Source organism: Ovis canadensis, chromosome 1, assembly GCF_042477335.2.
Source record: "Ovis canadensis isolate MfBH-ARS-UI-01 breed Bighorn chromosome 1, ARS-UI_OviCan_v2, whole genome shotgun sequence".
NCBI classification, from domain to species: domain Eukaryota; kingdom Metazoa; phylum Chordata; class Mammalia; order Artiodactyla; family Bovidae; genus Ovis; species Ovis canadensis.
The window spans coordinates 129,687,134-129,710,425 of record NC_091245.1 but is presented as its reverse complement, the minus strand read 5'-3'; the positions used below and the strand labels follow the sequence as shown (position 1 = coordinate 129,710,425).

Below are 23,292 nucleotides of genomic sequence, written 5' to 3'. Positions count from 1 at the left end.
GGAGATGATAATGTTGATTTAAGCCATGGGGTCTTAGGGTGATATGTTATGCACCAATGGATAAAAAGTGCAGCAAATAAATGAGGGAAGTGCCAACCAGAAAAATATATATATAGTCTATGAGTTCATATGGGCTTCACAGCTAGTGGTAAAGAACCTGCCTGCCAAAGCAGGAGACATGAGACGTGGATTCGATCCCAGGGTTGGGAAGGTCCCCTGGAGGAAGACATGGCAACCCACTCCAGTATTCTTGCCTGGAGAATCCTATGGACAGAGGAGATTGGTAGCCCATGGTCCATGGGGTCACAGAAGAGTTGGCCGTGACTGAAGCAACTTAGAAGGCACATACACATGAGTTCATGTAAGAAAAAGAATCTAATCGAGATAGGAGTCTGGGATGCTTTCCTTAAGGTGGTGACTACTGAGCTAAGATCTGGTGGATGAGTAAGAGCTGGAAAGGCAAAGAAAGCAGGAGGGGGAGGGAGTCTAAATGGAGTGAAGCACGTGCAAAGGCCCTCTGGCATGTTCAAAGACTTGCATGGAGGCCCGTGTAGCTGAGCATGGGGAAGTATACAGAGTCTGGGGTGAGATGATGTTGCAGAATAAGGCGGGACCTTGATGTTCACCTTAAGAATTTTGGTGGAAATCCTAAAAACAGTAGGAAACAATGAAGACTTTAAAGCACAGGGGTAACATGTTAACATATTATCTTCTAGGGAAACATGTTTTATGAGTTTTCTTTGTGAAGTTACTTCATTTTAAGTTGCTTAGAGTGCTATACTTTAAAGAGTCATTTATGCTGTACAGATTTAGCTTGCTAAACAGATGATGGGATTATTCGTATAGGGTTACCTTTAACTTGAGAAGTCATTTCGGAGAACATTTTTCTCCTGCTTGAGTAAGTTGACCCTTAATGGTGTCACGCGGCCTGGCTTAGAGCAGGAGACAGTCTACCTCCATCGTCATCATTAGTGAATATAATTGAATGACACTCAAAATCCTGCTTTTCACGAAGATTTCTGTGATCCCCCTGTTTTTTTCTGGGGGGGGGAGGCGCTTACTTCATATTTCAACACTTTCACTCATGTTTCAAATTTGCCAAACTCAGAGCTGATAAACAAATATAAGTTGGGAGTATGTTAGTTGCTCAGTCATGTCCGACTCTTTGTGATCCCATGGACTATAGCCCACCAGGCTCCTCTGTCCATGGAATTCTCCAGGCAAGAATACTAGAGTGAGTTGCCATTTCCTTCTCCAGGGAATCTTCCGACCCAGGGATCAAACATGGGTCTCCCACATTACAAGCAGATTCTTCACTGTCTTAGCCACCAGGAAATCTTAAGCAATAACAACTTTAGAGACAATTTTTTTCACCTGTCTGTGTTATTTTTACTTATTATTTTTTTAACTGAAGTATAATTGCTTTATGATATTATGTTAGTTTCTGCTGTACAGCAAAATGAATCAGCCATATATACACAGATATCCCCTCCCTCTTGTGTTTCCCACCTCTTCCCCCTAATCCCACCCCTCTAGGTCATCACAGAGCAATAGGCTGAGCTCTCTGTGCTATACAGCAGCTTCCCACTAGCTATGTGTTTTACACATGGCCGTGTATACACGTCAACGCTACCCTCCCAGTTTATCCCGCCCTCCCGCCATGTTATTTTTAAAGGATGATAATGACAAAAAGTGGATGTTTAGATCGAGTCACACATGTGTGAAATGTCCGCAGGGCAGAGATGAAATTACCCACAAAGCTGACAGCCTTAACCTTCAGCTTCTTTGAACACCCTTCCAGTTCTTACATTCCATGTTTCAATTTACCGGGAATCTATTATTTCCTAGGGTGGTGGTGTAGTCGCTAAGTCGTGTTCGACTCTTGTGATCCCATGGACTGTAGCGCCCCCACCAGGCTCCTCTGTCCATGGTATTCTCCAGGCAAGAATACTGGACTGGGTTGCCATTTCCTTCTCCAATTATTTCCCATGGGTAGAAGCAAATACTCCTTGAAAGAAAAGTGTCTTATATTCAACAGAGTTTTGAAGTTCTAGTGTCAAAACCATATCCACTTCCATTTGCTCCCTGCAACTTTGAGCATATTCCTGATGAGTCCTCATATTTGCATGTTTCTCAAAGTGCTCTGGGGCAGGTTGATAAAAGCAGCAGCTTTTACAAGCGTAGATAACGCCCTTGAGGTGATGGCTTGAGTCACACAAGCTGGAAAACAACGTTTTCCCAGGGAGTTTGTCTTTTAAAACCTCATTCTTTTGGACTCTGAAGTTTAAGACAAGAAATTCTGAGCAGAAGAACTGAGCCAGTGTGAACAAAGGAGGAATCATGTTTCGTTTCGTTAATTGTTTAAAATTGGTTTTTTAATCGGAGAACAATTGGTCCACAATGTTGTGTTGGTTTCTGCTGTACAACAACGTGAATCAGTTACATGTATACATATATTTCCTCCTCCTTGAGAGGAATATATGTATAGCTATACATATATAAACATATAGCTATACATACAGAGGTATATCTGTCAAACTATGTGTATACATATATTTCCTCCTCCTCCCCCTGCCCCGCCCTTCACATCCCACCCCTCTAGGTCATCACAGAGCATGGAGCTGAGCTCCCAGTGCTGAGCAGCAGCTTCGCACTAGCTAGCTATTTTACATAAGGTTGTGTATGCATGTCAATCCCCATCTCCCAATTTGTTCATTTTCTCCATCCCCTGCTGTTTCTATAAGTCCATCTTCTATTTCTCTGTCTCTACCCCCGCCCTGCAAATAGGTTCATTTTTCTAGAACGAATCAAAATTTTCAACAGCCAAATGAGGAAGAATTTGCGTCTGCCATCTGCTACACTGATCTATTTTATTTGTCTCTGGACATGTCTGGGCAGTGGCTGTTCTCTCAAGGTTTGAACCTTGAAAAGCAAAAGATCGAGAAATAGTTGGAAGAGGTAAAATTATGTATGAAAACAGCTCCCCGCCCTGCCACCCCCAGCTTCTTAATTGCCTGCTCACTTCTCAAAAATGGAGTAAATGCTGAAGTGGCTGACTTTCCCCATCATTCCTGTAAATAAGGATATGACTCATAAACCCTGCAATCTCCAGAGTGCCATAGAGACTATGGTGATTTGGTTATTTAAAAATAGCTGAGAAAAAGAGCAAGAAATTGACCATGGGTAAGCTGGGGTGTTTTCATTTGTTTTTTTTTTTTTAATTTAAAAAATTTGAAAGTTGAACTTGTTATTGTGCCCAGAACTAAGTATTCTCAAACATCTGGCCTGTCAGCCAAATTTAGGGGTTTTATGATTTCTGGAAATGAATGCAGTGAACACAGTGAGCAGATCTCAGACCCCAGGAAGGAAAAAACAAAACAAAACAAAACCCTAATACTTACCACAGGGCCATTGAAGTCTGTGTGCAAATTCTTCTTTTCTCTAAAGTAGAGATGAGTGTTGATATACACAGTCCCCAACCCCTAAACTGTTATACAACCATTGCAATATTATCAATACAGATATGTAAGGTGCTAAAAGAGTAATAGTGGTAGGGCTAGCAATAGCTTATATTAAGCCTACTGAGTAGCATTCATTGATGTGTAGCTTGCTGGCCCAGAAATTAAAAAGGAATCTCTTTATTGTTGGTGCAAAACCCCACAAAGCAAGACTATCTGAAAATCTAGGTTTGAATTTGAGATTGAAATTCAGGCAGGCCATCTCCATCTGCCTTAAATCTCAGTCTCCCTGAGTTTTGTAAGGAACACACAAAAGAGGCCGCTAGAAGAGAATTTCAGGGGTGGACTATTTACAATCTTGGGGGCAGAGGTTTCTAATTTGACTCCTGTGTTCTCTCTTTGTCATATCATGAAAGTGAAATTGTTAGTTGCTCAGTTGTGTTTGACTCTGTGACCCCATGGACTGTAGCCCTCCAGTCTCCTCTGTCCAGGTGGGCTACAATTCCATGGGGAGCCTACTAGATTCTCCAGGCAAGCATACTGGAGTGGGTTGCCATTCCCTTCTCCAGGGGATCTTCCCGACCCAGGGATTGACCCCAGGTCTCCCCGTGGTAGGCAGATTCTTTACTGTCTGAGCCACCAGGGAAACCCATATCATAAAGCCCCATTGCTGCTGCTGCTGCTGCTAAGTCACTACAGTCATGTCTGACTCTGTGTGACACCATAGACGGCAGCCCACCAGGTCCGCTGTCCCTGGGATTCTCCAGGCAAGAACACTGGAGTGGGTTGCCATTTCCTTCTCCAATGCATGAAAGTGAAAAGTGAAAGTGAAGTCACTCAGTCATGTCCGACTCTAGCGACCCCATGGACTGCAGCCTACCAGGCTCCTCTGTCCATGGGATTTTCCAGGCAAGAGTACTGGAGTGGGGTGCCATCGCCTTCTCTGAAAGCCCCATTAAATGTCTACAAATACGAACCAGGAGGACCAGAAGCTCCTCCTCCCTAGAGATGGAGCAGTAGGGTTGCCAGACAAAACACAAGATGTCCAGGTAAGCTGGATTTCAGAAATCAGATAAACAGTAAATAGATTTTTAGTATAAGTAGGTCCCACGCATCACTGAGCCCACCAGTCTCCTAAGTCCATGGAATGGAATTCTCCAGGCAAGAATACTAGAGTGGTTAACTATTCCCTTCTGCAGGGAGGCATTACCTGGGACATACTTACACAGAAAATTCTTTTTTGCAGTTCATCTGAAGCTCAATTTTTAATTGGGAATCCTGTATTTTTATTGGATAATACTAGTACTCTTGCCTGGAAAATCCCATGGACGGAGGAGCCTGGTGGGCTGCAGTCCATGGGGTCGTGAACAGTCAAACACGACTTCACTTTCACTTTCACTTTTCACTTTCATGCATTGAAGAAGGAAATGGCAACCCACTCCAGTGTTCTTGCCTGGAGAATCCCAGGGACGGGGGAGCCTGGTGGGCTGCTATCTATGGGGTCGCACAGAGTCAGACACGACTGAAGCGACTTAGCAGCAGCAGCAGCAGCAGCAGCAGCAGCAGCAGCAGCAGCAGGGGGTAAGGTGGTGAAGATCCTGCAAATGCAGCCATGTAATCTGCTGTCCCCTGCCCCTTGCCCCCAACTTTGTCCTTCACTGAATCGTGTTTAGTGCAAAGAAAGCACCCTCTATGTAGAAAGTGGTATAGAACCTCTGAAAACATGCTCTTGCAACACCAGTGTTTGAAATGTAAAGTATTTATAAAAAACAGAACCAGAAAAAACAACAACAACAACAACAAAGCATTGATTCATAGTCATACAACTTTGAGAAACACTGGGCTAAATTAAAGAGATTTTGCAGCTCTAGGATTTCTCCTAGCATTTAATACTAACATATATTGTGGCACCAATAATAGTATTTTCTCACTTTATTTAAAAGCATCACAGCAGGGACTTCCCTGTTGGCCCAGTGGCTAAGACTCTGCACTCCCAATGCAGAGGGCCTGGGTTCAATCCTTGGTCAAGGAAGTAGATCCCACATGCTACAGATAAGAGTTTGCATGCCCCAACTAACGTGGTGCAGTCTAATAAATAAATATTTATAAGAAATCACAGTGAACAGATAACAGCTCAATATCCTTTGGTTCCACAGTGACCATGAGTTTCCATTGAAATGCAGTTTAGATTTGGTTGTTGTAGGTGAGTCTTTAAGTTGTGTCTGACTCTTTGTGGTCCCATGGACTATAGCCTGCCAGGCTCCTCTGTCCATGAGATTTTCCAGGCAAGAATGCTGGACTGGGTTGCCATTTCCTCCTCCAGAAGATCTTCCTGAAACAGGGATAAACCCGGGTCTTCTGTGTCTCCTGCATTGCAGATAGATTGTTTACCTACTGAGCCATTGGGGAAGCCCAATAAAATCTTTAGGGCCTCAAGTTTTTCTGCCATTGTTTAGGGATGTCCCTTGTTTTCACAGTCTAAGATAGTGGCCACTAGAGAAGGAAGGGACAAGAAGGGGCGCAGTCTAGGAGAGAGCCGATTATCCTGGGAGCTGACACAAGATGCTTCCAGTGACATACCTGAGATTAATTTTATGTGTCAACTTGACTGGGCCATCGAGTGCCCAAATATTTTGTCAAACATTATTTGGACAAGTCTGTGAGAGTGCTTTTTCATGAGATTTGCATTTAAATAGGAAGACTGAATAAAGCAGATTGCCCTCCCTAATGTGAGCGGGCCCCTCTCAATCAGTTGAAGGCCTGAATGGAGCAAAAAGTCTGACTTTTCTATGGAAACTCCTCCTGCCTGGCTGCACTGAGCTGGGACATTAGTTTTTCCTGCTTTTAGAGTAGAAGAGAAATGTTGGCTCTTTCTGAGTGTCACGCCTGCTGACTTTCAGATAGGAACAACACCCCTAGCTTTCCTGAGTCTTCAGCTTGCACATGACAGATCTTGGGACTTATCAGCCAACATAATCACATGAGGCAATTTTTTTTTATAATAAAGCTATCTCTCTATCTGCCTCTATTGCTCTGTTTTCTGAAAACTGACTAATACAATGCTATTTCCTGGAACTTAGGACCAAAGGAGAGAAGTATATGGGATGAAACATGTGGGGTAAAAGTAGGATACTCTGCTACAGGAGGGAAACTCAGACTGTTCAGGGCAATTGTGAGTAAGCAGTGATGTTGGCCCGGTCTTTTTTATTTGGGGAAATGATCAAGAGTGTTGCCAAATCAGCAAGTCAAGTTCTCCATTTATCAGATTGGAAGGCAGTGTCTTCCTCTGTCCCACCAGATGGGAATTTTAGGAAGATATTAATCATATCCAGATGCCTTTGCTTTTTTTTTTTTTTTTTTTTTTTAGTTCTACCAGTTTATTGCTACCAACCCATCTACCTCCACCCTCATACATACAGGCTCAGTCTTGTAACCCCATGGACCACAGCCTGCCAGGCTCCTCTGTCCATGAACTTTTCCAGACAAGAATACTGGAGTGGGTTGCCATTTCCTTCTCCACAGATTCCTTTACTTTTAATGTCTATCCAGAATATGTTAGATACAAATACTTCTACAGATGGAAAAGTCTGATGCACATTTGTGTTTATATGAATGTGTGTGTTTATAAAACCTGGAAATATTTATAGGTTATTTGTCTGTCTTAATGCTTGAAATGAAAATCAGTGTTAGTTACAGCAAGTAATACACTCACAGATTGTGGGCAGGTTTTTTCTTCCTTACACCAAGTAAAGTTTTTTAAGAGTGAAGGATGTCAAAGGAAGGTTTTGACAATGGTGCCAAATTATTGTACTCAGTTCCTAGATTGGGGATTTTCAAGCCATTTCATTGGTGAGGGACCACCGTTACACCATAGTGTCATCCAGTTATTAGAGGTCTAGTCCTTGATTTTAGAAGTGGTTATTCAAGTTCTTAGAAACACTGCGAATTAGCTTGCAACTCTTCTCAAGCTCTGCACAAGGACCAGTTGTATATAGTTCCTGATGGTTGTTGCTCAAGGTCATCTCTTGCGTCTGGTTCTTTCCATCTGTGGGAAGAATATGGGATTATGGGATCTCAGTTTGGTTTGCTGTTATTCTTTACTCCTATCATAAGACCATCAGAACAATCAATAAGTGGAAAGTAGTTTTAATTAACTGGTTACCAAACTGAAAGAAAAATTTGTTTGGCATCAGGACCAGTTGTATAATTTGCAGGACCAAGTGCAAAATGAAAATTTGGGGGCCCTTGTTTCAAAAATTATTAATAGTCTCAAGATGGTGACAGTAGAGCACCAACGTGTGGGGGCCTTCTGAGCATCTGAACAGGTGGCACATCTATGATGCTGGCCCTGATTAGCATCGTATGTTCAGCACGTTAGCGTCCTTTAGTCCTTGAAGTCCCCACCAAACTCTCACTTCATACCCTCATCCCATGTCCTTGCCTCTCCTCTTACTTCTGAAATCTTTACTTTTGTATAATATTATGGGACCTACCTGATAAGAAAGCATTAATTGGATTTAACGTAGCTTTTTTTCCCTCTTTTATTCCTGAATATCAGAGCTCACAGACACTTCCCTATTTTCTGATCCTAACATGATGCGGTACCTTAGGTAGCTTCATCGTCATGGATACACAAGTAGTGAACATACGTGGTGCTGTTTGTAGGGAATTGAATCCTACCAAAGAAACTAAGAATATTCTTCAAAGGCCCTTGACATTTAATATGGAAAAATGGCCTATAAGAATCAAATCATTCACATGTAATGAAGAGTAAGTTAATTACCTGGGGAGATGAAATGTACCTGGGTCATGAAAAATTTAAGAGGCAAATTAGAGGCAGATATTATAATCAAAGTAGCTTCTGATTGTCTTATTTCCTATGCTACTGTGTTAGGGCTTTCCAGACAAACAGTGTATATACTCATGCAATTATGAAGGCAGGCAAATTACAATATCTTCGTGGCATGTCTGTAAACTGTAGACTCGAAGAGTTGACAGAGTATATTCCAGTCTGAGTCTGAAGGTCTGAGAACCAGGAGAGCCAGTGGTGGTATTACTGTCCAAGGCCAGCATATTTGAGACCTAGGAGGAGCTGATGTCCCAATTTGATAACTTTTAGGCAGAAAGAATCTCTTACTTGGGTAGAGGGTCAACCTTTTTGTTCTATTCATGCTTTCAACTGATTGAGTAAGGCCCACGAACTTAGGGAGAGCAATCTGCTTTACTAAGTCTATGGGTTTACTTATTACCCTTTAAAAAAATAATTTTATTTGTTTATTTATTATTTTTGACTTTTCTCTAGTTGTAGTGAACAGGAGATACTCTCTGGTTGTAGAGTGTTGGCTTCTCATTGCTCGGGCTTCCTTTTGCCATGGCTCCTCTTGTTGTGGAGCATGGGCTCTAGGGTGCATGCGCTTCAGCAGTTGTAGCGCATGAGCTCTGCAGTTGCAGGTCCTGGTTTCCAGAGCACAGGCTCAGTAGCTGTGGAGCATGGGCTTAGTTACACGACAGCATGTGAGACCTTCCTGGATCAGAGATTGAATCCATGCCTCCTGCATTGGCAGGTGGATTCTTTACCCCTGGACCACCAAGGAAGCCCTGTCAGTTTAAATGTTATTACCCTCACCCCCAAACACCCCCCACAGATGCACCCAGAATAATGATTCACCAACTATCAGGGCTTCCTGTGACTCAGTCAAGTTGGCACAGAAAGCTAACCATCACAAATACCCTGTCATCACAAGCTCTATATTCAAATTCCTAGCTTCACACTTAATACAGAGAGCTGGCTACTGTTTGTCATATTTTTTCAATTCTACCACTTGCCACAACTGAAGATTTAATTAGAACAAGGTCAATGAGAAAATTAGAAAAAGGTAAATTCTTGCATCAACAGTTTACTGAATGCTTGCTTTGTGCGGCAAGCTTGGGCTGTGGAAATGACTAAGAATGGTTGGTTAGTCCAAATAGGCATTGTGGAGAAGCAATTTTATTTAAAAGGGTTTCACTTGAGAACTTCCTCCTTTACTTTTTATCCCTCTTACCAGGGATGTGCTTTTCTTTTCCCCTGTGATTGTACTTTTAAATGTTGCTGTTGCTGTTGCTGCTTCTAAGTCGCTTCAGTCATGCCTGACTCCTAGTGACCCCATGGACTGCAGCCTACCAGGCTCCTCCACCCATGGGATTTTCCAGACAAGAGTACTGGAGTGGGACTTTTAAATGTTGGAACCCTACAATTGTCTTGCCACCACTGTGTGGAGTATGGTTAGGTTATGGAGGAAGGAGAGAATGAGGAGTGAGTGGAATCACCCAAAGAGGACTAGAAAGTAGTGATGGCTAGTGGCATCAGTCTCCGTGGGGTAACAAGAATGGGAAGGAGCAAGCAGAGGGAAAAATAAGAAAATCTTTGATGGAGCAGAGAGAGCGAGACTGACAGAAAGAAGGTCAGGAAGCCAAGACAGGTGGTCACTTTTGGTTCTATGTTCTTTCTTTTTTTTTAAATGGATTTTTAAAATTTAATTTTAATTGGAGGATAATTGCTTTATGATGCAGTGTTGGGTTCTACTTTACAACAACGTGAATCATCTATATGTATGCATATGTATACATGTATCCCCTCCCTCTTGAGCCTCTGTCCCACCCCTTCTCATCCCACCCTTCTAGGTCATCACAGATCAGTTCTACCTTCTTTTTTTTAAAAATTATTTTTTTATTGGAATATAGTTGCTTTACTTTGTGTTGATTTCTGCTGTACCACATCATGAATCAGACATATATCTGCTCTCTTGTGAGCCTTCCTACCACCTCCCCATTCCACCTGTCTCGGTCATCACAGAGCACAGAGCTGAACAGCCTGTGCTCTACAACAGCCTCAGATGCTCACACTACAAGGAGAAAAGAAACGAGAAGAGAGGTGATGAGGTGAGAGAGAAGGAAGAGCTGTCATCGTTGAATTCTTTGAGAAAAACTGTCAAGAGGTTTGAGGCCTCAAGATACAATGGCATCCGTGAGCCAGAGCAAGCTTGAACTCGGGGGAAGATCTGATTAATTAATTAGATGTCGCTGCCATATTCATTGTTACTTTGCGCATTTGTTCATGCTGCTCTCTCTGCCTGGGGTGCCTTCTCTCTCTGCCATTCCCTGCTGAACTCTTATTAATGATTAGGTCTCTACCTCACTGATATGGTATTTCTGCTCAAATGTCTCCTTGGACCCCTGGAGACTGGGTTTGGTGCCATTCCCTTGGCTTCTCATCTTACGCCCTTTTAGAACTTATCATGCGGATGGAAATAGCATCCTGACCTGCCTGCTTTTCTGATTGAGCTGGGAGCTCCTTGAGGGCAGTAGCTGTGTCTCGTTTAAAGCTGTGTCTCCAGAATGTTTTTTAGGGCTGGGCACCTGGTGGGAATTCAATGGATATTTGATAGCTGAAGGAAGGAAGGAAAGGTTGAATGAAGACCCTATTCCTGCTCTCTCACTGGCATTTAAGACACTGTTTGGTGTGAAGCATGAGGAAAGGTGAGGTAGAAATGGTGGTGAAACAGAGGAATTGGATGCCGTTCCTGGCCTTTGAGAGCCTGCAGCCTGGATAACACCTGTGACTCACAGTATAATACAAGTAACATAATACAGTACGACAGAGCAAGATAGGAGATTAGAGGTGCTCAATTTACTAAATAAATATACAGAGTGCCCAATTAAATTTGAATTCAAGATAAACAACAAGTAATATGTATAAGTCTCATGAAACATTTGGGACATACTAATACTAAAAGTTGGGCTTCCCTGGTGGCTCAGTGGTGAAGAATCCACCTGTCAATAATGCAGGAGACATGAGTTCCATTCCTGGGTTGGGAAGGCCCTCTGGAGGAGGGAGAGAAATGGCCACTCCAGTATTGTTGCCTGAAAAATCCCATGGGCAGAGGAACCTGGAGGACTACTGTACCTGGGGTTGCAAAGAGTCAGACGGGACTTAGCAACTGAACAACACCACCACTAAACGTTGTTGCTGATTAACACTAAAATTTGACTGGACCTCATGTATTTTATCCACTTTATGAGAAAGGAATGTGGCTTATAAAGGATTAGTTTTGTATTTTTATGGGGGGAATGCAAGGGAGTATATTCGAGAAAGAGAGAAAATTCAGGAAAGATTTTCTAGAAAAGATACCAACTGAGTTGAATTGCCAAAGATGCAAGCCAAAATGTGAGGGAACGCAGTTCCCACAGAGACATCTCAGGGGAAAAGACAGGGGAGGTTCAGGACAGGCTGGAATCTGGTTTTGCCAGTGTGAGAAGTGTGAGAAACCCAGCTAGATGGTTGAGTAGAGTTGGGTGACTCCACATGAGTCAAAGTCTCAGTCTTCTGAGCATTCCCGCCCCCTTCATCTCGGCCAAAGATTGTGAGGAGACACAATGGAGCCCGAAAGCTCCAACCTTACCCAGATGAGCAGGGTTGGGCATTAGTCTCTCTTTCTAAAGAATGAAGAAGAAACACCAGGAGCATTTTGCAAGGGTCATGAATTGCTTAACCATTTGCATTTTTTTCAAACACTGGTGTCAAAACAGCATTTCTAGCGAGGAAGAAGTGAACACTAATAATGACTTATCAAAACAAGAAGAATGATGTGGGAAAAACTAACAATACAAACAACTTCAATGGAATTTGTAATGTTAGGTTTCCCCAATTTTTTATTAAAATATTTATTTATAATAGCATTATATAATAAATATAGTAATAATGCTATATGACAAATATATAATGAAACAGACAAAAATAGCTTATTTATGAAGTTGGAAAGAGGTAGAAATACAATATTTCTATAATCTTTGGGAAGTTTGCTTTTGGCCTTACCCTGAGGTATGCAGAATTTCCTTGACTAGGGATTGAACTCATGCCCCCTGCATTGGAAGTATAGAGTCTTAACCACTGGATCACCAAGGAAGTCTTATTTTTATAATCTTATTGAATACTTACTATGCTCCAGGTAACAACCTATGTAATTTCCCTTAATCTTGACAATAATACTATTGTATATATAAGTTCATGGGCTTCTCAGCTGGCTCAGTGGTGAAGAATCCACCTGCTGATGCAGGAGATCTAAGAGGCATGGGTTCAATCCCCGGGTCAGGAAGATCCCCTGGAGGAGGAAATGGCAACCCATTTTAGTATTCTTGCCTGAAAAATCCCATGGATAGAGTAACCCAGTGGGCCATACTCCACAGGGTCTCTATGGTCAAGAGTTGGACATGGTTGAATGACTGAGCATGCACATATGCCCATATAAGTAAATACAATATTGTAACAAGTTGTCACGCAAATCTTGCTAAGGTTCATCAGGTTTATTTGCTTATCTATGATCATTCAACTAGCAATTAATTATTTTGGAATTCAATCTGATTTGAATCCAGCATCTACATTGTTTCCACTACATCACACTTAGAGTGTTAATCACTCAGTCATGTCCAACTCTTTGCTGGGAGTTGTAGCCCACCAGGCTCCTCTGTCTATGGAGTTTTCTCCATGCATGTCTACTGGAGTGGGTAGCCATTCTCTTCTCTGGGAAATGTTCCCCATCCAGGAATCAAACCCAGGCCTCCCATATTTCAGGCAGATTCTTTACTGTCTGAGTCACCAGGGAAGCCCTCTATCACACTTAAAGACTCATATATAAACAATTACTGGACCCTTATGACATAATCAGTGTTGGAACAAAAAGGAGAGAGCATCTAATTCTGTCTTGTAGACAGCAAGGATCATTTTGCAGGGGGAGTATGCTTGAGCAGTGATGGGCAAGATTATTTCACCTTCTAATGAGATTAATAACAGGAAATGTATGAAGAATACTCACAAGTAAAAGAAGCATTAATAATTTTTAAAACAGATATGGAAGTTCATTCTAAACACCTCTCATGTTTCTGTAATCTATTAAGTGCGCCACATTGATGAAACACACTTAAATTCTCATACTTGTTCCCTTTTTAGGTGAAACACCCACTAATATCATTAGTCATAGTCATTAAATGGTCATTATTTATAATCTTCAGCTACTTTTATGATTATAGTTTGGTACCAATTTTGTTAGAAACACTATACTTTCACATAGAAATGTTTTCAATGTCTTTACAATTCTATAACCTACATGAATAGTTATATAATTGAGTTGACTGAATTCCTCCCACATAATTATTTCAGTTATATAAAATTTTACTTACATAACTGGAATGATATTATAGTTGTAAAATATTCAATTCTGTAACTATGTAGGATTGAAATAAGTAAAAAAAAAGATCTGGTATTTTAGCAACCTATTCCCTGGAGAATGTCTGAACAGTCTTATTCTTATATTAAAAAAAAATACAACTGTAGTAATAAAACTTGAAAACAAATGCTTTTCAATTTTTTTATCTCTAGACATTAATTAAACTTTCATTTAAAATATCAGAGTGTTAGTCTTGAATATACTCTTGTGAGATGGGCTAATATTGCTGTTTCAATTTAAATCTGGCTTCCACATCCTCCCTCCAGGAAGTCCTTTCAACAAATCTTAACTCATTTTGGTTACGCTTTTTGTCTGTTGCCTTAGAAGCTTTGCAAATTTTTTTTTCCTGGGTGTAGAAGAAGCTATTCAAAAATGCCCAGAGCACTGCTCTTTACTTAGTGAGCTTACACACCCATATTTGACAGACAGATTTTCTAATAATAACTGTTCAGAAACCATAAGAAGATAATTCTGACCTTGGCTAGAAAATTTGCAAGGAAGGTAACTTGTTTGGATGTGTCCTTAGGGAGCCATATAAATTTGAAGTTGATACTTATTAAAGGATAAATTTTCTATGATGATAAAATTATGACTTTCATAAAATATAAAATGAACATGTATCAAATATTTTAACTCAGGAATTAATGAGAGACCAATAGATTCTTCAACCAGTTCAAAAGCGAAGTACACATTTATAGTTGGATAAAGAATGTGAAGTGAATTTATAAATAGATGCAAAACTGGTAAAACTGGTTAATATTCACAGGAGTGCAGTTTGCATTTTTATGGACAGAAATTACTTGCATTACAGGCACTTTTCTCTAAGTTAACTTCTATATCTAAAAAGATCTGAAATAGCCCAGTTAGTGGAAAACAAAAGTGTAGATAATCCAGATGGATGAGCTGGACAGGACACTTTAGTAAATTTCAAAATCTAACATTTTTTGTCTCATATTTTTTTTTATTTAAAAGGTGCTTTTGGTGTATCTGACATCTTTGTATTTATAAATAATTCAAGATTCAGAAATAGCTAGTGAATAAAGTTGATTAATGGGGGCTAAAGATTCACATAGGACTTCTCAGGTGGTTCAGAGGGTAGAGAATCTGCCTGCAATGTGGGAGACCTGGGTTCGATCCCTGGGTTGGGAAGATCCCCTGGAAGAGGGCATGGCTACCTACTCCAGTATCCTTACCTGTAGAATCCCCAAGGACAGTGGAGCCTGGCAGGCTACCGTCTATATGTGGTCACAAAGAGTCACACACGACTGAATGACTAAGCAGCAATGAAGATTCACACGCAGAATTTGGTACTGAAATTCATTTCGGATAATAACATGAAAATAAGCATTCTTCTGAGGGTCTGGTATCAACTAATTATACTTTCAAATGCAAACTGAAATATCATTCTGTTTTCTGTACATGGTTCATGAGTTTCAACATAAGCATGATGAATGATCTGGATCAGTTATCTGGCTACCGCAGGCTCTCTGCCACTCACAGATCCACCTCTATAATAGTAACCAGTGAATAAGAACAATAAAAGTAAAAACTATGACAGCCAAGTCTTACTGATACATGTACCAGACACTGTGTTTTATCTCTAATTTTTCTTAAGCTGTTTTACCTGTAACTTTTAAATTTTAATTTTTATAACACCACATTCAGTGGGTATAATTATACTTGTTTCATGGAATAGCAATTCATGCCATCCTTACTCTGTCTTTCTCTTCAGTAAGGAAAAAAAAATTTCAGCAAACACGTTTCGTCGAATCATTTGCATTATTTTATTTCAAAGGCAGTATGGCTCAGCAAACCAAGCAACAGTCCTTTTCTGGCTCTGGCTTCAACAACTTGGCTTCCTTCTCCTCAGTTTTAAGCAATGGGTAGCACTGTATAATTGCTGATGTTTAATCTCTGTGCAGTGCTTTGAGAAATCTCTCAAGGTATAAGAACCTCAATTAGTCCTCTTTTTATGAGTGGAGAGTCCTAGAAAGGACTTGAATGCTTTACCTTAACAGACAGATTTCAGGTCTGGAACTGCAGACTTTGAACCATCTCGGGAGAAAACATTTGAATGAGTAATGCGATGAAATTACAAAGCAAACATTGTTTGGGGAACTGAGATACTATCTGGACTGCCCACATTGGAAAGATAATTTACGTTCACACTTATCTTCTTCGCATTCCTTCCTCTTCTTTTTTCTTCTTTGTCTCTCTTCTCTTTACTGGCTTTGCATGACTCAAGAGTCACTTAGTACCTGACTACACACACACAAAGAAATATGCTGAATTTGCCTTTCTCTTTTGCATACACTGAGGAATTCATTTTAGTGTATGTCACCTTTATTTTACAGGTGACTCGTGTTGTCTTAAACTCTATCTTGCCCTTCATTTCAATTTCCCTGCTTTGCATTGTGGTATAAGGAAAGCAAGAAGGTGTCACTACAGCAAGGGCTTCCTTGGTGGCTCAGAGGGTGTAGAATCTGCCTGCAACGTGGGAGACATGCGTTCGATTCCTGAGTTGGGAGGATCCCCTGGAGGAGGGCATGGCAACCCACTCCAGTATTCTTGCGTGGAGACGCACCACAAAAAGTCGGACACAGCTGAGCAATGAGCACACATAGGAAGAGCACCCTCTAAATAAAGACGACTTCCCCCAGGCCTGAGTGGACTTTCTCCACCCCATCGATGGAAAGGGTTAGAATGAGGAAGCAGCATGAGTCATTACTATTGACACACCCTCAGGAAAACCCCTGTTCAACCTTCCTCCTGTTGCTCTCTCTGGCTAAGGTCCTGGGTTACAGTTTTTAGGGCGCATATTCAGGAGTTTTGTGTAAAGATGCAACATCAGTTTGCTTGTAAACAGAAAGAAGGACAGACATTAAAAACAAACAAACAAAAAAAACCTTTGATCAAAGAAGAGAAGAATGGATTTAATTTAAACATTTATTAAACTGATTATTTGCAAATGGAAGTGTAGTTTCAAACCTCTAAGGCTGTTAGGAGGACTCTTGGGTTAGCTCACTCATGCACATCCTAAGGCCAAGTGGCTGAAGTACATGCAGCATTGTTGTAGTGGGGGAAGACACATTCAGCTCTCCAGTTTGTTTAACAGGGACATATTTAGCAAAATAAAAAGGTAATCTATGAAATAAGATAGAATATGTGGAAACCATATATCTGATAAGGGGTTAATATCCAAAATATGTAAGAAACTCATACAACTCAATAGCAAAAAAAGAGAAAAATTTTGATTAAAAAAATGGGCAAAGGAATTGAATAGATAGTTTTCCAAAGAAGATAAACAAATGGCCATCAGGTACATGAAAAGATGCTCAACATCACAAATCATCAAGGATATACAACTCAAAACCACCATGGTATCACTTCACACATGTTAGAACGGCTGATATCAAAAGACATGACATAACAGGTGTTAGCAAGGATGTGGAGAAAAGGGAACCCCTGTGCACTGTTGGGGGGAGTGTAGACTGGTGCAGTTGCTATGGAAAACAGTGTGGCGGTTCCTCAAAATTAAAAATAGAACCATCATATGACCCATCTCTCCCACTTCTCATAATATAGTCAAAGGAAATGAAATCAGGATCTTGAAGACCTATCTACACTCCCATAGTCACTGTAACATTATTCACAACAGCCAAGGTAAGGAAACAAGGGTTTGTCTACACGTGAATGGACAAAGAAGCTGTAAATACTATGTATTTCCTTTGTATATAGTATTCTTTAGCCAGAGAAGGCAGGAAATTTTGCCATTTGTGACAACATGGATGGACCTTGAAATACTGTATTATCTCACTTACATGTGGAATCTAAAAAAAAAAAAAATCAAACTCATGGAAACAGGGAATGGTGGTTATCAGGGGTAGCAGGTAGAGAAAATGAGAAGTTATTGGTCAAAGAATATAAACCTTCAGTTGTGAGAGGAATAAGTTCTGAGGAATCTAACATAAGGCATGGTGATTACAGTTAACAGTATCATATTATATAAGGGCTCTCCTTGTGGCCCAGTGGTAAGAAATCCAACTTCTATGCAGGAGTCACAGGTTCAATCCTTGGGTCAGGAAGATCTCTTAGAGGAGGAAGTGGCAGCCCACTCCACTATTCTTAACTGAAAACTCCCATGGACAGAGGAGCCTGGTGGGCTTCAGTCCACTAGGTTGCAGAGAGTCAGACATGACTTAGTGACTAAACAACAGCAACAACAACATTTTATATTCTAGTAAGTTGTTAAGAGAGTCCATCTTAAATGTTCTCATCATAAAAAAGAAATGGTGATAATATGAGGTAATGGAGTTGTTAACTGACCCTGCTGTGGTGATCTTTTTACAGTACAGAAATGGTGTCAAGTGAAGACATTGTACACCTTGAATTTGAACAATCCTGTAAGTTAATTATATATCAATAAAGTTGAAAGAAATGAGTATACAATTCAGTAATTTTCAGTAAATACACAAAGCTGTGCAACTATCACCACTATTTAATTTCAGAATGTTTTATTACTCCCCCCCAAAACATTGTAGTCATTAACAACCATTTCTCCTTTTTCAATCCCTAGCAAACATTAATCTGCTTTCTGTTACTATGGATTTGCCTATTGTGGATTTTTTATATAAATGTAGTCATACCATCTGTAGCCTTTTGAATTTTTTTTCACTTACAAAAATAAGTTTTAAGTTTTGTCCATGTTGTTGCATGTGTCAGTTCAGTTCAGTTCAGTTCAGTTGCTCAGTCATGTCCAACTCTTTGCGACCCCATGAATCACAGCACACCAGGCCTCCCCATCCATCACCAACTCCTGGAGTTCACTCAGACTCACGTCCATTGAGTCAGTGATGCCATCCAGCCATCTCATCCTATGTCGTCCCCTTCTCCTCCTGCCCCCAATCCCTCCCAGCATCAGAGTCTTTTCCAATGAATCAACTCCTCGCATGAGGTGGCCAAAGTACTGGAGCTTCAGCTTTAGCATCAGTCCTTCCAAAGAAATCCCAGGGCTGATCTCCTTTGGAATGGACTGGTTGGATCTCCTTGCAGTCCAAGGGACTCTCAAGAGTCTTCTCCGACACCACAGTTCAAAAGCATCAATTCTTTGGCTGTCAGCCTTCTTCACAGTCCAACTCTCACATCCATACATGACCACTGGAAAAACCATAGCCTTGACTAGATGGACCTCAGTCGGCACAGTAATGTCTCTGTTTTTGAATATACTATCTAGGTTGGTCATAACGTTTCTTCCAAGGAGTAAGCTTCTTTTAATTTCATGGCTGCAGTCACCATCTACAGTGATTTTGGAACCCCCCAAAATAAAGTCTGACACTGTTTCCACTGTTTCCCCATCTATTTGCCATGAAGTGATGGGACTGGATGCCATTATCTTCAGTACTTCATGCCAAATAATAATCCATTACATAGCTTTACCGAATTTTATCTATCCAGTAGCTGATGGACATTTGATTTGTTTTCACTTTTTAGCTATTATGAAAATGTTGCTGTGGATATTAATTTATAAATCTGAAGGGAGCATATGTGTTCAATTCTCTTGGGTAGGAGTAGAAATTGATGTATACCTAGGAATTTCTGGGTCAATTTTATGCTTAACTCCGAGGAACTATTTTCCAATGTGGCTGCATCAGTTTGCATTCCTGCCAGCAATGTCTGGGGGTTTCAACTTTTTCGTATCTTTCTCAATAGTTCTTAAAAAAAAAAAACCCAAATTGTACTTATTTAATATATTCATCACAAGTGCTTAACCTGACACTTAATTTAAAAAACATAAATAATATGAAAATGACACTACAGAGAAAACTACAGAGTCCTGTACAGAAATCGAGGAAAGGGTAGACCACATAAGGAAAAACAATAAAAAGAAAACACAAGGACAGCTGGACATCCCAGGTCAGGACTCTTGGCTGGAGACGTGCTGTGAGTGGTTTTTTTGGAGGTTCTTCTTAAGGGCTGTGGGTGTTTTTCCCAGGCTCAGCAGCATATGTGTTCAAAGGGCTATGATGTTGGGTTCTGAGCAGACTCTGGATGGGAGAGCAGAGTGGTTCTGATGTCGTACAGGGCGGATCACTTGCCTTTCTGAATGTCCAGGCAGATGTTACCCTGGGTCTCCACGCTGGGGTGGCAGCAGGGTGTGAGGAACTTCACCATGAGAGTTTTGTAAGGGTAGCCATTGGGGAACTCCAGGGACAGCTTATACCTCAGGTCTTCATATACCTCAGTGCCAGCTGTTCCATGAACGGTCTCTACCCATTTGAAAAGGTTGTCCAATTCAAGGAAAGCAGAAATTCCTTTATTGTCAGACATTATGAAGGTCATGAGCTCCTGGAAGATTCTTAAAGAGATGAGAGTACCAGATCACCTTACCTGTCTCCTGAGAAACCTGTATGTGGATGTGGAGAAATGGACTGGTTCAAAATTGGGAAAGGAGTACGACAAGGCTGAATCTTGTCACTTTCTCAGTTAACTTCTGTGCAGAGTACATCATGCAAAATGCCAAGCTGAATGAATCATAAGCTGGAATCAAGACTACTGGAAGAAATATTAATAACCTCAGATATACAGACGATACCCCTCTAATGGCAAAAGTGAAGAGGAACTAAAGAGCCTCTTGATGAGGGTGAAAGAGGAGAGTGAAACAGCTGTCTTGAAACTTGACATTAAAAGACTACGATCATGGCATCTGGTCTCATCACTTCATGGCAAATAGGAGGGGAAATAATAGAAGCAGTGACAGATTTTATTTTCTTGTGCTCGCAAATCACTGCAGATGGTGACTGCAGTGAAATTGAAAGACACTGGCTTGTTGGAAGAAAAGAAGTGACAAACCTAGACAGTGTATTAAAAAGTAGAGACATCACTTTGCTGACAAAGATCTATATAGTGAAAGCTATGGCTTTCCCAGTACTCATGTGTGGATGGGAGAGTTGGACCATAAAGAAGGCTGAGCACCGAAAAATTGATGCTTTCGAACTGTGGTTGAAGAGGACTCTCGAGAGTCCCTTGGCCTGCAAAGAGATTAAACCAGTCAATCCTAAAGGAAATGAACTCTGGATATTCATTGCAAGGACTAATGCTGAAGCTGAAGCTCCGATACTTTGGCCACCTGATGCGAAGAGCCGACTCATTGGAAAAGACCCTGATGCTGGGACAGATTGAAGGCGAGAAAGTGGGCAGCAGAGGATGAGATAGTTAGACAGCATCACCAACTCAATGGACATAAATCTGAGCAAACTCCAGGAGACTGAAGCACTGGGAAGCCTGGTATGCTGCAGTCCATGGGGTCTCAAAGAGTCAGACATGACATAATGACTGAACAGCAACAATGAATATCACTTAAAGGAGAAAAATTTTCCTCCTTTATCTCTGAGCTCTTTTTATTGTTGAGTTGTAAGAGTTTTTTTTAAAAAAATATATTCTTGGTACAAGTCCTTTATCAGATATATGATTTACATATATTTTCCCTTTGAGGACTATCTTTTCACTTTATTGTTTTGAATCACAGAATGTTTTACTTTCTATGAAATTGAATTAATCTATTTTTACTGTTGTTGCTTGTGCTTTTAGTGTCCTATCTAAAAAACCATTGCTGAGCCCAATGTCACTTTTAAGTTAATTTTTATGTGTGGGGTTAGGTAGGGGTTTGGTTTTATTATTTTGCACCCGGTTGTTTCAGCATCATTTGTTGAAAGGATTATTGTTTATCCAGTGAATTGTTTTGCTGAAAATCAATTGACCATCAATATGAGTATTTCTGGACTCAGTTTTGCTCCATTGATCTATATGTCTATCCTATGCCAGTACCACATTGTCTAACTTACCATAACTTTGTAATAAGCTTTGAAACTGGGAATTCTAAATCTTACAACTTTATCTTTTTCAAGATTGCTTTGGGTATTTCAGTTTCCATGAATTTCCATGTAAATTTGGAAACAATTTGTCAATTTCTGCAAAAATAGGTCAGATGTGGTTTTGGTAGAAACTGAGTTGAGTCTATAGATCAGTTTGTGGAATGTTGCCATCCTATTGATAATGTCTTCTGATCCATGAATGTGGGCTACCTTTGTGTTTATTTATTTATTAATTTCTTTCAGTAATGCTTTACAGAGTTTCAGTACAAGTCTTCTGGTTAAAAATACTTATTTCTAAATATTTTGCATCTTTATACTCTTTTGAAGGGATTGTTTTCTTGAGTTCATTTTTGAATTATTTTACTTTTAATTGTTTGGACACAGTTTCCTTTAGTTCATTAGAAAAACTAAAAAGTTCTTCTTAAAGTCTTTGGTTAGTAAGTCCAAATCTGGAGTTTGTCAGGGAGAATTGATGGGATACTTTCTTTCCCATGAGCTATACATTCATATTTCTTTGTGTGCTTCATTTTTTTTTAAAGTACACATTGCTTTTTGAAATAATTAATTAATTTTATTTATTTGGCTGTACCAAGTCTTAGGGTATTTAGGAACATGGGAATTATTAGTTGCAGCCTGTAGGACCTAGTTCCCCAACCAAGGATCAAACCCAGGTACTCTGCATTGGGAGTGCAGAGTCTTAGCCACTGGACCACCAGGGAAGTCCCTTATTTTTAATTTTGTTGTTGATAACTAGACGTTTAAAATAACATGTTGTGATGACTCTGAAAATCACTCTCTTCTATCTAGGATGTGTTTTTGTGCTGTTTTTTTGTTATTATTGTTGCTGTTTTATTTACTCATTTGTGACTTTTCTGGACCAGTTTTATAAAGTATATTCTCTGTCACGTGTGGCCATTGAAGTCTGCCTGGTTAGCTTAAAATGTCAGCGAATGAGTGGAGAGATTTCCATAAATGCTTTGAACCAATAACTATCTCAGCTTTTGCTGATTGGCTCTGCGTGCGTGCTGGGGGTTATCTTCTACAGTCTTGCAGGCAGTTTAAAACTCTGCCTTAGCCTTTACTTTCTGCTTGTGTAGAGTGTCAAGGCAATCTGGTGATGAGATGTTAAAACCTTATCAGATCTTTTCTGTGCAAACATATAGCCCTATTCACCGTCTTAAAGATTCTAAAGAATAGGTATGAGTGTTTCAAGGTCCTTTATGAATCTCTCATTTCCCAGTTGTTCTTTTTAAGTGTTTTTGTTAGCCCAACTTAGTAACATCATCTTAGGTGCTGAAATATTCTCACTGATTTTTCTTTTCTAGCAAATTACCTAGAGATGGGGCTGTTGGCACAGAGCAGGTTCTGAGTCAGGTTAAATAAAGATAAACCCTGAGAATGGGGATTTTCAATGAGCCTCCACAGTGGTTAAAGCTGAGCCCTTATGGGGCTTTGGGGAAGTTCCAAATTCATTCTGTCCTCTCCAGTGGTTGTTAGACTGCTAGTTTGTACAACTACCATAATTGCGAGGTCTTTTGTTTTCAAGGCTACCATGGAGATGTGAAGAGGAAGATGGGCTTAGGTCAACTTAAAAATGCCACAAAGCAGCTAGCTTCTCTTACCAAAATTCAGCAATTTTTCTTGATAAACACTCCTTGAAATTTTGCAATCCTTTAGTTAATTTCCAAACTCCAAGAAAAA

The 23,292-nt window shown here is 40.4% G+C and overlaps 1 pseudogene; it reads right to left on the bottom strand.

Moving 5' to 3' along the window:
• Positions 1-19,634: 19,634 nt before the first annotated feature.
• On the bottom strand, positions 19,635-20,059 carry LOC138429227 (ubiquitin-conjugating enzyme E2 C pseudogene; annotated as a pseudogene).
• Positions 20,060-23,292: the final 3,233 nt, after the last annotated feature.